The following is a 14,379-nucleotide window of genomic DNA, read 5'->3' as shown; positions in this document are numbered from 1 at the left end:
TTAGAAGTCCATGATTGTGTGGGTTTAGGTCAGATTGGGGAGGTGTTCCTGATGAGCTTAAGGCTAAATGGTGGAGGAGCCACCACATTTGGTGGCGGAGCGTATATCGATGTGAGGGCGATTTGGAAGGCTATGGGTTAGAGGCTTGCCAATGGTGTGACCACCTCATAGGAAGAAGAGGAGATGGCAGCTTGGTGGAAGAGGTGACTTTTTAGTGGGCCATTGGTGTAGAAAGGAAATGCTGGTGATTAGAAGGCTTGGTGAAGGGAAAAAAAGTGATGATCGTCGGACAAGGGGCTTACCGAAAATTACAGAATCTTAGGGTTCTTTGAAAAGAGTAGGAAGAAAATGGGGAAGAATTTGGGTTTAAATAAGCACGCAAGGGGAGGGGAAACGATCAGTCGCTCGACTCGATGATTGATGTCATCATGATGCACATGCAATAAATGAGATGTGAAAGAATGTTAGATGGCGCTTCTGATAGCGTCTTTTCACTATCCTAACGACCAACTTTTGTCGTTTGAGGTTTCCTCACCTGTGATGAGTTTGACTGGGATGTGTCTTCTGCAGCCTAATCCAGAAGCAGGTGAAGCAACCGCATTGCAGTCGTAGTAGAACCTACTGAAACTATGCTGAAGTTTGTGATAAGGCATCCAAGAAGATGGAACACTTGATGCATCTTGGATATTACCTGACCATGCTTCCTTCTCCAAATCATATCCTTCGTGACTCTACTGCTGATGAAGATGATGGAGTTTTCAAAGCTCATAAGGGAGTTCTCAGTTTCCTTTTATTGCTTTCAGTACTTTTTTGCATTAGTTGTTTTTCCTTGTTTTGCTTTTAGGTTAGATTTAGGTAGATTTAAAGTGCTTTTAATTTGAGAGTCTGGAAAAAGGAAAGCAATAAAACAAAAATGTAAATGGTCATGTCAGTAAATGAGCATGCTGGTCTTTTGTTTTGCAAATTAGTTCTTGATGATGATAATTAGAGCATATCTCATTCTAGCATGCCTTGCTGTCAATCCTAAAAGTGTAAAAAACCAAGAGCATCATTTGTCTTTATGTGCAAACCTTCTTAGACTAGTCTTCCACATGTTCACACAATATAGCAAACTAAGAGAGCCTAGCCCTTTATTTTGTAGTTTATCCAAAGTGACTACCTTGTCGTTTTACTCTTTCTCATACTATAGTCAATGAAGACATTGCGTTGCTTAAGTTTGGAAGGAAAGCTTACACATTTCAACTTTTATTATCAGTTGTGTATATGTTATACATGAAATGTTATGTAAATGTGTTAGGCCTTGAAAAAGAAAAAAAAAAAGATGAAAACGAAAAAATAATGAAAAAAATAAGCTAGGATGACAGTCATCCTTTCTAGGTTAACCAAAGTATCCAGGGGCGAGCATGACACCCGTGCTTTCCTTTGTAGCAAAATGGTTAATGAGGGAAGTGGGTGTTTACCTCAAGTGTGAAGCTTGCTCATAATCAGATATCTCACATGATACCCATGTGGGCAAGTTGGAATGAAGGTGAGGATGACACTAAGGATCTTTCCTAGGAAAAGCAAGATAAGAAAAGAAAAGTATAAATGCTTGTAAAATGTGAGCCTTAAGGCCTAGCAAAAGCACAAGTTTGGGGGGGATGCACTTTATACTTAAGTATGGAGCTTTGGTGAAAATTGTAACTCATCGAGGATTTCACTAAGTCCTATGACTGGTACTAGGTTAGTTTGGCATGTTGGTTAGATAGTTGTGGGAAGTTGAGCCAATTTTCAAATGAAACTCTTTTGAGGGCAACTTTGGGAATTGAACAAGGCACTAAGGATTGAGACCTCTCCTGAAAGACGTCCACTTTGCATTTACTTCTGACTAAGCATGTTATTTCACTTTTAGTATCTAATATATATTTTGTTTGATTGAGGACAAGCAAATATTTAAGTTTGAGGGTGTGATTGATGTCAAAAAGTGCATGATTTTACCAACTATTGTAGTACTCTTTTTCCAAAAAAGGGCATCTTTTGTTCTATTTTGACCTCAAAATGCTCTAAATTAGATAAAATGAGAAAATACGTGCGTTTAAATTGTCTAAAGTTCATTTAGAGTGATTTAGACTGATTTGATAAGATTTTACTAAGATTTTTGGCTACTTTGCAGAAATCTATCTTGGTGTGACCGTAGTGGCTTAAGTGATGTGCACGTAGTGTTTGATGTGCCCAAGTGACACAACTACATTAGTGAGCCCTAATTTTTCAGATTCTTGTCTAATCAATTCTGGTTTTTATTTCCTTGATCAAAGTTGTTATTCCACGCCTAAAATGATGGAAAAACAATCAGCCAAGATTTTAGGCCATCCCTCAACAAATTTTGGCCTATATGATGAGAAGCCTCCCATTTCATCATTCAACTCTCCATGCACAAATCCATCATAACTCTCATTTTCTGCCATTTTCATCATTCCCCTTGGGCTTCTTCTCAAATTCTCAAGTCAGTAGCCTTAAGAACGGAAGTTCCTCTAAGGCGTAGTGACTCTAGGTCATCTCATCCCATGGAAGCATATGGTGGGAAGAGTCAACCTAGGGAAATACAAAGAATTTGAGGAATTTTCCCAAGGTATCTTTGAGTTGTATTTATTTAATTTATTTTCTTGTAATTCTCTTTTTTCTTTCTTTACCTGTTGAACATCATATTGTAGCTATGATTCTTGCTTTAATAAAGTTCATTATTTTATCATTTATCATGAGCTAAATTCTCTAAGGGATTCAGTTATGTGAATACCCTAGGGTTTTATGGTTTGACCAATGCTTATGTTTCATACTTTTTTTACTTTTGCATTTCCTTTGTTGAGTTTATGGATAAATGTTGTTAAGCTAAATTGATCACTTAATTTAGCTATCTAGTGGAGTCCTAATGCTGAGAAGGTTACGATATAAACTAATGTCACAAAGCAATAGGGGACTAGGAGCCTAGGAATATGAGGGTTTAGGAATAAGAGACACAGTAGGATAAAGAATCTAAGCTTGAATTAATCTAATATTCAGCTACCCATGGGAACATTCGATAGTAGCTGCTTAGACCTCCTAAAAGAACTGGACAATGCTCATGCATATTTCATTGTCTTGGTATGATGCAACCACATCATTTATAGCATAGGACCCGAAAGGTTGGAGCATAAATGTATCCCTGTTCAACATTCTTCTTTACTGCTTTTATCACCATTAAACCTCAGGATCACTTATTTACTAGTTACCTTCTGGTTTTCATCGAAAAACTCTTTCTTATAAAGTTTGAATTGCATAAATAGTCTCGTGGGATTCGACACTTGGAATAATTCAAGATTTATTACTTCATCGATAGTGTATGCTTGCAATTAGACCATATTTATTCTCATTTCCATCACTCATACACATTTGGTCGATCAATGAGCAACTAATTTCTTAATGGATTGGAAAGAATGAACAAGCATTCTTACAAGTTTTTTATAAGTTGAAGTTCATCTTGTTTGATGTGTGCTTAATCTATTGCTTGAATTCATCTAACAAATCGATTTAAGTAAAAATAGCTAACTACTCGAGAGAGCAAGTGGCTATGTAACTCATTAAACAAGAGAAGAAATAGCCTTTTTTTCTTTTTTCAAAAGAAATAGAAAAGAATAACTTTAGAGATAAAGTTGACTCTCTTTTGTTGAAATTAACATAAGCATGTGTCCTAGAGATATGATAAATGTGGCTTGAAATACTAAGAGGCGAGCTTGTCATTTTATAAGTTAAAGATATGAATGGATACTTATGCACTATGAAACACAGACACTGATACAGCTACACGATATGGATACGATCGGATATGGTGATTCGTCAATTTCTAAAAAACTAAGATACGGATACGTCTAAGGATGCGTCATTTTTTTAAAAATATTTCTTAATATATATATTTCTAACATACGAGGATACTGATATGTTGAAGATACATTTTCTTTTTCTTTAAAAAAATCTAGGTTATAGATAAATTTAGCATACAAGTTAATAACAATAGTACGAAATAGAATTCAAACACTGAAATACAATACAAACATTGAAATACAATACAAAAAAATCAACATCTAAGATGTTGAAGTACAATAGTTAACAAAATGCAATAGAAAAGTGACTCATATTGCAAAGAAGAAGAAGATGAAGATTAGAGGGAGAAGTATGAAGATAAACGAAGAACTTATTGTTGAAGATATCCAAATGGTTTATATTTTGATGGACTTTGTGGGGACTCAAATGTGAAGATGGAGATTAGATGATCTAGTCTAGGGTTTGATCCCTTATTTATAATTTTTTTTTTTTTTTTTTTAGTTTTGGACTCGAGTAGTGATCTTTTTAAATAAGTTGCCTAATTTTAGATTGGGAAAGATTAGATGAGTTACTTGTCTTTTTTCTTAAAAAAAAAAAAAAGTACGCATAGAAATAGATACGTTAAATCGCGTGTCAGATACGTATCTGGAAAGTATTTAGAAATATAGATACGTCAAATCGCGTGACAGATATGTATCTAGGAAGTATCTGGAAGAATCAGTATCCGATACGTGTCTGATACTGATTTTTTGCCTCACATGAAGTATCCGTGCTTCATAGCTTATACATCACTTAAGAGAATGTTAGTGAACCTTCTCAACCCTACCTCATCAACTGATTTTTAACCCATTTTAACGTACATGGCTTCATTTGTGTTGTATTTTTATCACCACCACCGCTACTATTTCCATCACTGAACGTATCACCATCATACACTCACATTCAATGCATCATATCTCCATTACCACTTTCACCATTCACCTTCATCCATTCTCACCATCCCTTGTAATTAATTCATCAATTTAGTTGTACAAACACTTATCAACTCATTCATTAGATCAACCTGTGTATGTGCCCATTTCAATCTTTAAGTTTAACATTTAGTTTTAGTACAAAGTCCCTATATTCGATCTTGGTTCTTAGATACCTTCACTAAGTTTATACTTGGCCTTAATTTAGGTAAATTTGTAGGGAGTAGAGCACATTATTCTTTATCAATATTCAATGCAACACCTGCGTTACAAATTGTGCATGCAAAGATCAATCCAAAGGGAAACAACAGAGATGGCAGGAAGATCTGGTGCGCCAGAAGAATCTAGACTCAACAATCCTGCATTGGGTGACGAAGCCGTGCAGTCGATGCATAGGGACAACCTAGATGCGACAGGGTTAATTGAAGCTGCAATGAAGAAGCTACAGGATATCTTTGGGGATATTCTAAGAGCAATATCACTACGTTCCATTTCGATAGACAAGCGAGAGAAGGTTGGAGGAAACGAAGCTGGTAAGATGAACCAGCCTGTAATGACAAGCACTAACATCAAGGAGACGTCGGCAGAATGAAGAAAAAGAGAAGAAGTTAGTTTGCCGCAAAGGTCTATCCCTGTGGCGCAAGGCTCTGAAGAGCCTGTGTCCTATAGTCTAGATGATAAAGGCCCTGATGATGGGTATATTTGGCAGCTGATCGCCATGGCAGAGAGAAAGACGGAAGAAAGGAAAGAAGAGAGAAAAGAAGAAAAGAGAATAAACCAGGAAGAAAGGCCTAGTGATCCCAGGCCTTTGAAGAAAATATGGCTCCTAAGGTCAGAGGTTGCATTGGAGCCCGAGCATGTTGAACTAGACGTGTTTGAGCCAGCTCAACCCATTTAGATAGTGGACACAGAAGAAGCTCCCCAACAACCAACTGGTCTTGAGGTTGAGAACAAGGTGGACAACGAAGTGATAAACAGTTTGTTTGCCCATGGAGGAATTGAAGAAACAAGGTTGGATGTGCCTATTGAGTGCATGGAAGAGGAAAGCTCGAGTCAAGAAGCAGTCAGTCCTGAGGTTGCGGCAGAAGAGGAAGGTGCCCTACATCTCTTCAATCCGATGGTTGCCAAGTGGTCTAGAACTAAAGAAAAGTTGCAAAGTGAATTGAGGGCGTTAGCTAAGGAGGCGCGCACTAGAAAAGTTGCAAAGTGAGTTGAGGGCGTTAGCTAAGAAGGCACACACCTTTGCGTCACCGAATCCCTATCAATAGAGTTACATGAAGGAGAGGCGGTGGACGAAGCTGCGATCATCTTGGAAAAAGAAGTGAATGACGAGATGGCTGCAAAGAAGGCTACAGAAGAGTTTGAGAAAGAAGAAGAAGAAGAATATGTCGCGGAGGGGTATGTGGCGGAGTTGGAGAGGGGAATGCTTGCTCATGATGAGAGTGAGCAACCTGCTGAAAAGAAGAAAAAAAGAAAATAGTAAAGCAGTAGGCAGGTGAGAAGAAAAAGGAAAAGGCTCCCGCTGAGCCATCTGAGGAAGAGACGTCAACACATGGGAGGCGACGACAACTCCAAGATATACTGCCAAAAAAGGGATTTTCCCTCCAGGTTGCGCTGCTTCCTCAATACATCCTAGACCTCATCGATCACCATGGTTGGCAAAATTTCTATGCCAGTGCAACCACTATCATGCCTGTGGTAGTGCAACAGTTCTACCAAAGTGACTTCGATGCCGAAGAGGATGTTGCTAACGTCGACGGCTGCCCAATCCCCTTCAACGCCCGAGGGATCAACGAGCTATTTAAATTGGCAGACAACCTAAGGCTGAAAGAAACATAATTATTGTTAAGTCATCCCTTGCACACCTGGTAGATGCAGTTTAGGTGATGACAAAGTCGAGGTCTGCCTGGAATAGTTAAAAAATGAGGATACCAACACTTGTGCCCAAATCTCTAACTCTAGAAGCCAACCTTTGGGTTTACTTCATGAAGAATTGCTTGATCCCAACAACACATGACACTACAATCTCAAGGGATAGGATTATGGCGACATATTGCATTATGCAGTGCATCCTTCGGGATGTTGGGCGCATAATTGCAACACAAATCAGAAGTGCTCAAAGCAAGCCAAGAGGACAGTTGTTCTTCCCGTGTTGAAGAAGAGCCCTTTGTTGAGGTGAACAAACTCATAAAAAATGTGACGCTTCGACGCATGCCTAGAGGTTTACCGCATCAGCCTCCACCGTAGAAAAGTCTCGGCCAGCCAGGCTAACATGAGCCACACCATCGAAGCCTCAGCGCAAGAGGAAGCAAGGAGTTATTATTAAGAAGATGTCTGACCAGAGGGATCCTTCCTTTTCTGAAAGCTCTCATGAGAAATTAGAAAGGAAGTCTCAGCCTCCATCTCCTTGCAGCGACCAAGAGAAAACATCTCCTCCTCCTGCCAAGTCTAACGCTTCTAATGATCAGTTAACTCCACAAGACCCCTCAGCACATAAACTGCAAGTTTTTTTAACTTCCGATTCTCCAATTCACTACGATACTAATCCTCTTCAGAGCCACAAGATCCTTCATCCCCAGAGTATCACATCCAAAATGCCACCTGTTAGCCACCTACTTCTCCCTTTTAACAAAATACCCAACCAGATCCTCATCTACCACAAATTTACCTCAACCTTCCTTCCCACCAACCCTTTACCACTGATCCTACCCATGCGTCCACCTCCACTATAAATCAAAACCCATCGCAAACTACCCAAACCAGCCAAACCACAAGAACTCGACCACACCTTCTCAATGCTGATTATTTGAACCTGGGCTTATATAACATGGAGCAATATCTTCAGCACTCCGTCTTTCGTCCAATCATGTGTTCGATGAAAGCGTCGGTTAGGCGCATGGATGACCAGTTCCAATTCCAACTTTATTACATGTAGAAAATTTTGTCTGATCGAGCTGTCGTCCCACTGCATGTTCTTCCAGAGCATCTACGATGGCCCATCAACTTCCCGGTGCTGGACCCTAAATCTTTAGCTCTCCCGCAAAGGGAACCTTCCATTGACAGGCTTTAGTTTAAATTTGAGGGTGTATTCTGGGTCCTTTCCTTCACCTGTATTCCATTCTTTTGTAATTGCATCTTTTGATGCTTAATGCAATTTGAAAGTATTACTTTTGCTTCTATCCTCTGTTACTTCTATGCATTTCGCCTTGCTTCTTAATTGTTGTTTGTATGCTTTTACATTTATTTCATGCTTTCCTTTTGCTTGTGTGTATGCTACTATAATGACAATGACGACACTATACAAACCAACTCAATAGCCTCACTAGGATTGCGTTGATAGCAAACTTTGCAACCTTCCCAAAGTTATGCATCTCAACTTTCCCTAATTGCAAGTCTTGAATCAAATCTCTTTTATCAAAATTTTTCTAATTCAACCTGGCATTTGATTTTCAGTAATGAGGACTTTGTTGACCTCCAAAATTTGGGAGTGGGAGAGGTTTGATTTGATGAATTCAAAGTGCGTAAGAAAAAGTCTAATAATTTTTTCAACTTCAATGTTAGCGCAAGAAAATCTGACTCGTTAAGAGTTGAGTTGTGAATGACACTTATCCGTAGTTGGATATCTGTATGAGACCCATGGGGGATAAGCTAAAATGAAAGTGAGTAACCAAGATCAACGCGCAATTTAGAAACTCAGTAAAGAAAGACAATTCCAATATCAGCGCAAGGAAATTTGGCTTGATAAGAGTTGAGTCGAAATCGACACCCAACCTAGTTGAATGATCTACATGACACCCATGTGATCAAGCCAAAACGAAGCGAGATGACCGAGCTCAGTATCAAAGAAGTTTTAAGAAAAACTTTGAAACTTTAACAAATGCGTTACTTAAAAATTCAAACCAAAACTAATTTAAGAAAATAAGGAAAACAAGTTTGAGGATAAGACTTGATGTGTTAGAATTAAGATACATTCTCTTAGGAAGTGAGTAAAGCATGTTAGTAGACAAAGCCTTTGTGATCATAAGTTGTGGGAGTATTTTGAGAGGTTAGGAACCACACAGAAAATTAGAATTGTGCATGAAATATAACATGAAGATATGGTTGAGGAAAAATATTATTCTAAATTTTGGGGTGTGATAACTTGTATTTTTGTAAGTTATTGTCTCTTAAAGTTAGAATATTTAGGAGTATTTGATGAGAAATCATTAGATTTATAGGAAAATAGAACGAAATTATTTTCCCTGCATTCATTGGATTTAAAAGAGGGCCTAAGTGAAAATGATATAACTGATGCATTTTATATATAGGAACACAGGCAAAAAGCAAAGAAAAAGGAACCATGTGCTAGATCAAAAAATGACCCATGTGGCCAAGAAGTTTAAGAAGAAAAGGAGATCCAAGGATCCTGCAAGGAAGAACTAGAAATCCAAAGGCAAGTCATGCGGTGAAGTTGCTTGAGCAATAAACCTGAGAGTCAAACACATTTGAGGGGACGATCAACAAGTGTAGAAACAAATGTGTAAAAGTTACCTAACGCGTCTACCACTGTCCTTGTGACACAAATAGTCCTTGCGTCCAACTCTATATATACCCCAACCCCAAATGAAGAAATAGACAATCGGAGAAAGTAGATATACTCTTTTTTTTAGAAATAAAAACATTCTCTGGAATTCGAGAAAATTTCTAGAGAACCTTTTTCCTCTCAGTCTCGAGGTGATCTTCCTTAAAGAGCATCTATCATCACTGTTGGAGAAGAAGACACAAGAGAGGATATTCTCCTTAGTCCACCACAAAGCACAAAATCACAGTCATCTCATATCAAAGGAAGCAAGAGACAACTGCCAACAATCATCATCTTTGTCTATTCATCTTTTGTTTTACTTTCACCATTTTATGTATTTCCATTTCTAAACACTTCTATTTTATCTTGTAACAAACTTATTTTCATCTTAATACACATATCATGACTTCATCAACCGTCTCTTTCAATTTTATTTTTCTTCTCATGAGTAGCTAAATCTTTAGTGAGTTGGGATGAGTTAATCTTCATCCCAGCGAGTTTAATGATTAAGCAATTGTTCATTCAAGTAATGAAGTATTAAATCCAACTCTTGATTTCTTTTAACCATTGGAATGATGTGGTAGGAATCAACTACTCGACAGAACAAGTGATTGTTGATTTCATTACCTCGAGTAAGTGTCCTGTTTAGAGATAAAGAATGCCTTAGGTTCCAAGTAACCTAAACACGCATCATAGAGACATGATTCATGTGGCTAACTCATTGAGAGGTGGAGTCTTAAAGGTTATGAACATGAACATGATCTTATCATTAGGTTCAAGGATCTGAAGATTGCTTGTTCCAACTCCATTCTCTTATCTATTTCTCTGCTTTTTACACTTCTGTACTACGTATTCACCATCACACATTTATCTCTACACTCTCAAAATTTACTTGCATTTACTTAGTTTATGCATTGAACATCATTAACCACTTCATCATTTATTGGTAAACACACCCCCTTCGTTCAATAGTAAAGAATCATTAGCTAAATTTGTTCTCTTAATTGAAATCCCCATGTTCAACCTTGGTCCTCACTGAGACTACTCATATCTAGTTTATACTTGGGCTTTTTAGGAGTAAACTTGTGTGAATTATTAGAGATTATTATCACATTATTGAATATGATTAAGCACCCAACAACTATCAATGATAGACTATTAAATTATCTATTGGTGATAGACCAAGTCTATCACTTATAGAGTATTAAATGATATATCAATGATAGACTTAAAAATTTAAAAATTTGTCATATTTACATATTATTTATTTATGTTAGTGGCCCTTTGGTTTTATGACTTTGATAGCACTTGAAAAGTGCTATTTTAGGACTTTTAGTTAGTTAGTTTTTGTAAGCTAAATGTATGCTTTGATTTTTTTTTTTTTTTGTTATTGTAGGAATCAAGCAATTGGATAAAAATTATAAACTCGGATGTAATGAAGGGAAAAAGAGAGCCTTAGGGTTCAAAACTGAGTATAAGGCATGAAGAGTGAATAATAGATCTCAAAACTACCATAAGGAAGCGTTGCAAACTTGAGAGAAAGTGTCATGATGCTTCAAAAACCATGAAGACACTTCAAGATACGATGCAAAGAGGTGCTAGACAAAGCAGAAGAGTAGCACTACGATACTATCACCTAGATGACTATTAATTGTTATTTCAGGTAGGTCGAAGGGGGTCAATTTTTAGGAGCTTTTAATCAGAGAGAGACGAAAAATACAACAGGGTTTTGTTGGTTTGAATTTGGGGATCGTGCTGGAGAGCGATCGAGAGAATGAGGACGAGAGTTAAGAGATTGGAGAGCAAATCCAACATTGAAGGACAAAGTTAGACTCCCAGCTAACTTCTCTTACACTCCCCTTATCTTTATTTTCTCTGGATTTTTGGTACTTATTGGTTATTTTTGTTTATTCTAATGAGTGACTGATTTTCTTTATTTCTAGGGTCCTGATGTAGTTATGGATCATTGTCGATTTACTTGAGGTTCCTTGAATTGAACTATTGTCGATTACATCTGTAACATGTTTGTTCTTATTGTGGTTAAACACCTGGTTACCATTTAATTGACCTATGGTTATTGTCTTGCTCGAGACAGATGACTTTAGGCTAGATCTAATTGGTTAGAAATTTATTCAAATATGCACAAGAATGATAGGTGAACAATAGAGATTAACGATAGCTGATACACATAAGTTCACATGTCAAATGATAGTGAAGTTAGAATGGTTCGAGATTGAGTATCATCCCCTAGAGATTGGGTAATTAATTATTTTATCTATTGTGAAGCCAATTTTATCTAGGGCAATGTGTATGATGATTTTAAAACTAGAACTACCGCGATAAAAGAAAATAAATCCATTGACTAAGGAAAGAGATGTACACTAAAACCTTTTATCCTCAATCCCTACTGCTCTTTTACCACTCTTATGCATAATTGAATGACAATATAACATGCCAGATCTACCTTAAAATCTCCTCTTTTGAGCAAGATAATAAACAATACATTAACTAATGGTGATCAAACGGCAACAACTTTAAGAAAGGATATGCCAAGAAGTAATCAATAGAAAAAGCACATCCAAGATAATTACAATTATTTCAATAGATGTTCATAAATTGCATCAAACCCTAGAACGAGATCAACCACACTTGTATGTTATACGAATATATTTTTCTATAGTATATATACTAGAGATAGAAGTCTTTGGGATCCACTTCAACATATACATAGGTTTTCGGCCATGTATCGGAGTGCACATATGATAATGATTTGCTCTGTGTTATGTACCTAAAGATTGCTCGGTGCATAATATGACAAAGTTTTGCTATGCAATTAATCTAGAAAATACTCGATGCATAATATGAAATAGATTACTCTACTATGCATATTAAGATTACTCTACGCTTATACTATAGATTTAGGCATTTGTTGGGCGATGAACTTTGTTACCTTATGATTATGTGGTTTTAAGATAGATTTGGACATAGATTGGATAGATTGGAGACTAATTATAAATTTACATGCATAATAGCTGTAAAAAAGAGCTATAATTCCTAACTTAATTTAGGCTCATTAATGGATTTTACGTGTTCATTTGATGAGAAACAGATTAATTTGAAGCAATTTGGTGGTAATTTGATCATCCAGGCTTCAAAGGAAAAAAAATGACCAAATTGCCCCTATTTGGAGTGTCACAACGTTCATACATGTATAAGTCCAACACTCGCGCAACACTAAGAGGCAGAACCTGAAGATATAAGACAGCGTTGCAACACTGTGAAAATTAATGGAATACCAAAGCATCTACGCGCGCGCCTGTTGCAAGCAAGCATCACAGTAACGTTGCAATGCCATTCCAACGCTCGAGGGCTACTGTTGATAAGAGTGTTGCAATGCTCTCACTGGCATTGCAATGCTGGCCCCAATTTCTATATAAGCTCTCTTTGTTTTTAGGTTTGGATGATGCTGATTTTTATGGAGGTCGAGGAGAGGCCTAGTTTTCTTCCTTCCTCTTTATATTTTCAGTATCATTAGGTTAGATTTATGTTTTATTTTGGATTGTAAGAATGGATTGGATTGTATCTCATGAATTTATCTATGGATTTTTTAGGTAATTTCTATCTAGTTTCTTACATCAAGTATTCTTTGCAAATTTCTTGAGTTTTCTGCCCTTGATTGATGATTGCATATTGAATTATGTTTTCTTTTAATCCTTTTTAACAACTAAAAGCATGTTTGTGTTAATGACTTTTCACTCATTAGTATGCTAGGCTATGATCCTTAGTTTTGGCACAATCTTGCATGAATATCTTGTCAAATTTATTTTTGCATAAGAATAGACAACTAAACTCACCTAAGTAATAATAGTTATTATGTATTTGATGGCTATTCCTAGAATGTGCTAATTGCTAGGTTCAAAGATAAAATTGGTTAATTGAATATGGCTTTCCTGAAAATTAATCAATATAATTGAATCCTAAATCGTAATGCATATGTTTTTAAATCTATATGACCGCTATCGGACCCATTAGAATTTAGAAGCATGTAGATTAGTTAGAGTATGACCTTTCCGAACTTAATTAATAATTAGGCACTTTCTTGGTTAGATTCTTGCTAGTTGTCCGCCACTGTAGAGGCTAATTCGATCGAATCGAGCGAGTAGTTGTGCTTGCATAATTCGATTTCATAAATAATGGGAAGAAAATAATGATTGAAATTGCATTGAATGTCTATCTTGATCTGAGAACAAGATAAACTAATTCCTGTTTACATTTATCCCTTGCAATTTAAATTCCAACATTTAATTTTCTTGTTAATCAAACCAAAGCCCCATTTTTACTGTTTTTCACAGTCAAATTTAGCTTAGGAGAGATTTAATTCTTGGTCTCTTTGTGGTTCGATCGTGTACTTGCCCTTATGCCACTTGTTAGTAATTTAGTTATTTTAAATATTTCGTGTCGGTTTGGAGTCGAATTAACGACATCGTGAGATAATGAACAAAAATGGCATCATTTTTCGGGAGGCACGCCATTTGATCTCTTTCTTAGTTAAATTTAACTTGTAAACTTTAAAAACCCTAAAAATAATTTTCTTTTATTGTGTCCACTTGTTTTATAATGGCAGATGATTTGAATATTTACTATGCGTTTCATGCAAAGCAAGCGGCTCAACGTAGAGAACAAGAGGTAAGAGAATTTGAGGAGCTTAGAAATTAAATATTTGAACTAACCTCTCTTGTTCAAATTTTGGCTACTAGAAAATTGCAAGAGCTTCAGACATGTCGAATATGTTCGTTTCAAGGTCATACATCCAAAGCATGCCCTCAGCTTTCGCGTGGTCCTGAACACGATACTATTCCCCTTGGGAGATGCCTAACCTTAGCTTGACGTCGATGTGCACTTCTTCTACCAATTCAAGTATGTCTTTAGAGGATTTGGTTAGGGTTCTAATAACTCTGGTGAGTTTGTGCAGGAACCCTCCTTTAGTCACCAAGAATCCTTGAGTTTCCAGCA

Source organism: Benincasa hispida, chromosome 11 (assembly GCF_009727055.1).
Source record: "Benincasa hispida cultivar B227 chromosome 11, ASM972705v1, whole genome shotgun sequence".
Taxonomy (NCBI): domain Eukaryota; kingdom Viridiplantae; phylum Streptophyta; class Magnoliopsida; order Cucurbitales; family Cucurbitaceae; genus Benincasa; species Benincasa hispida.
This window is presented reverse-complemented; position numbering follows the sequence as displayed.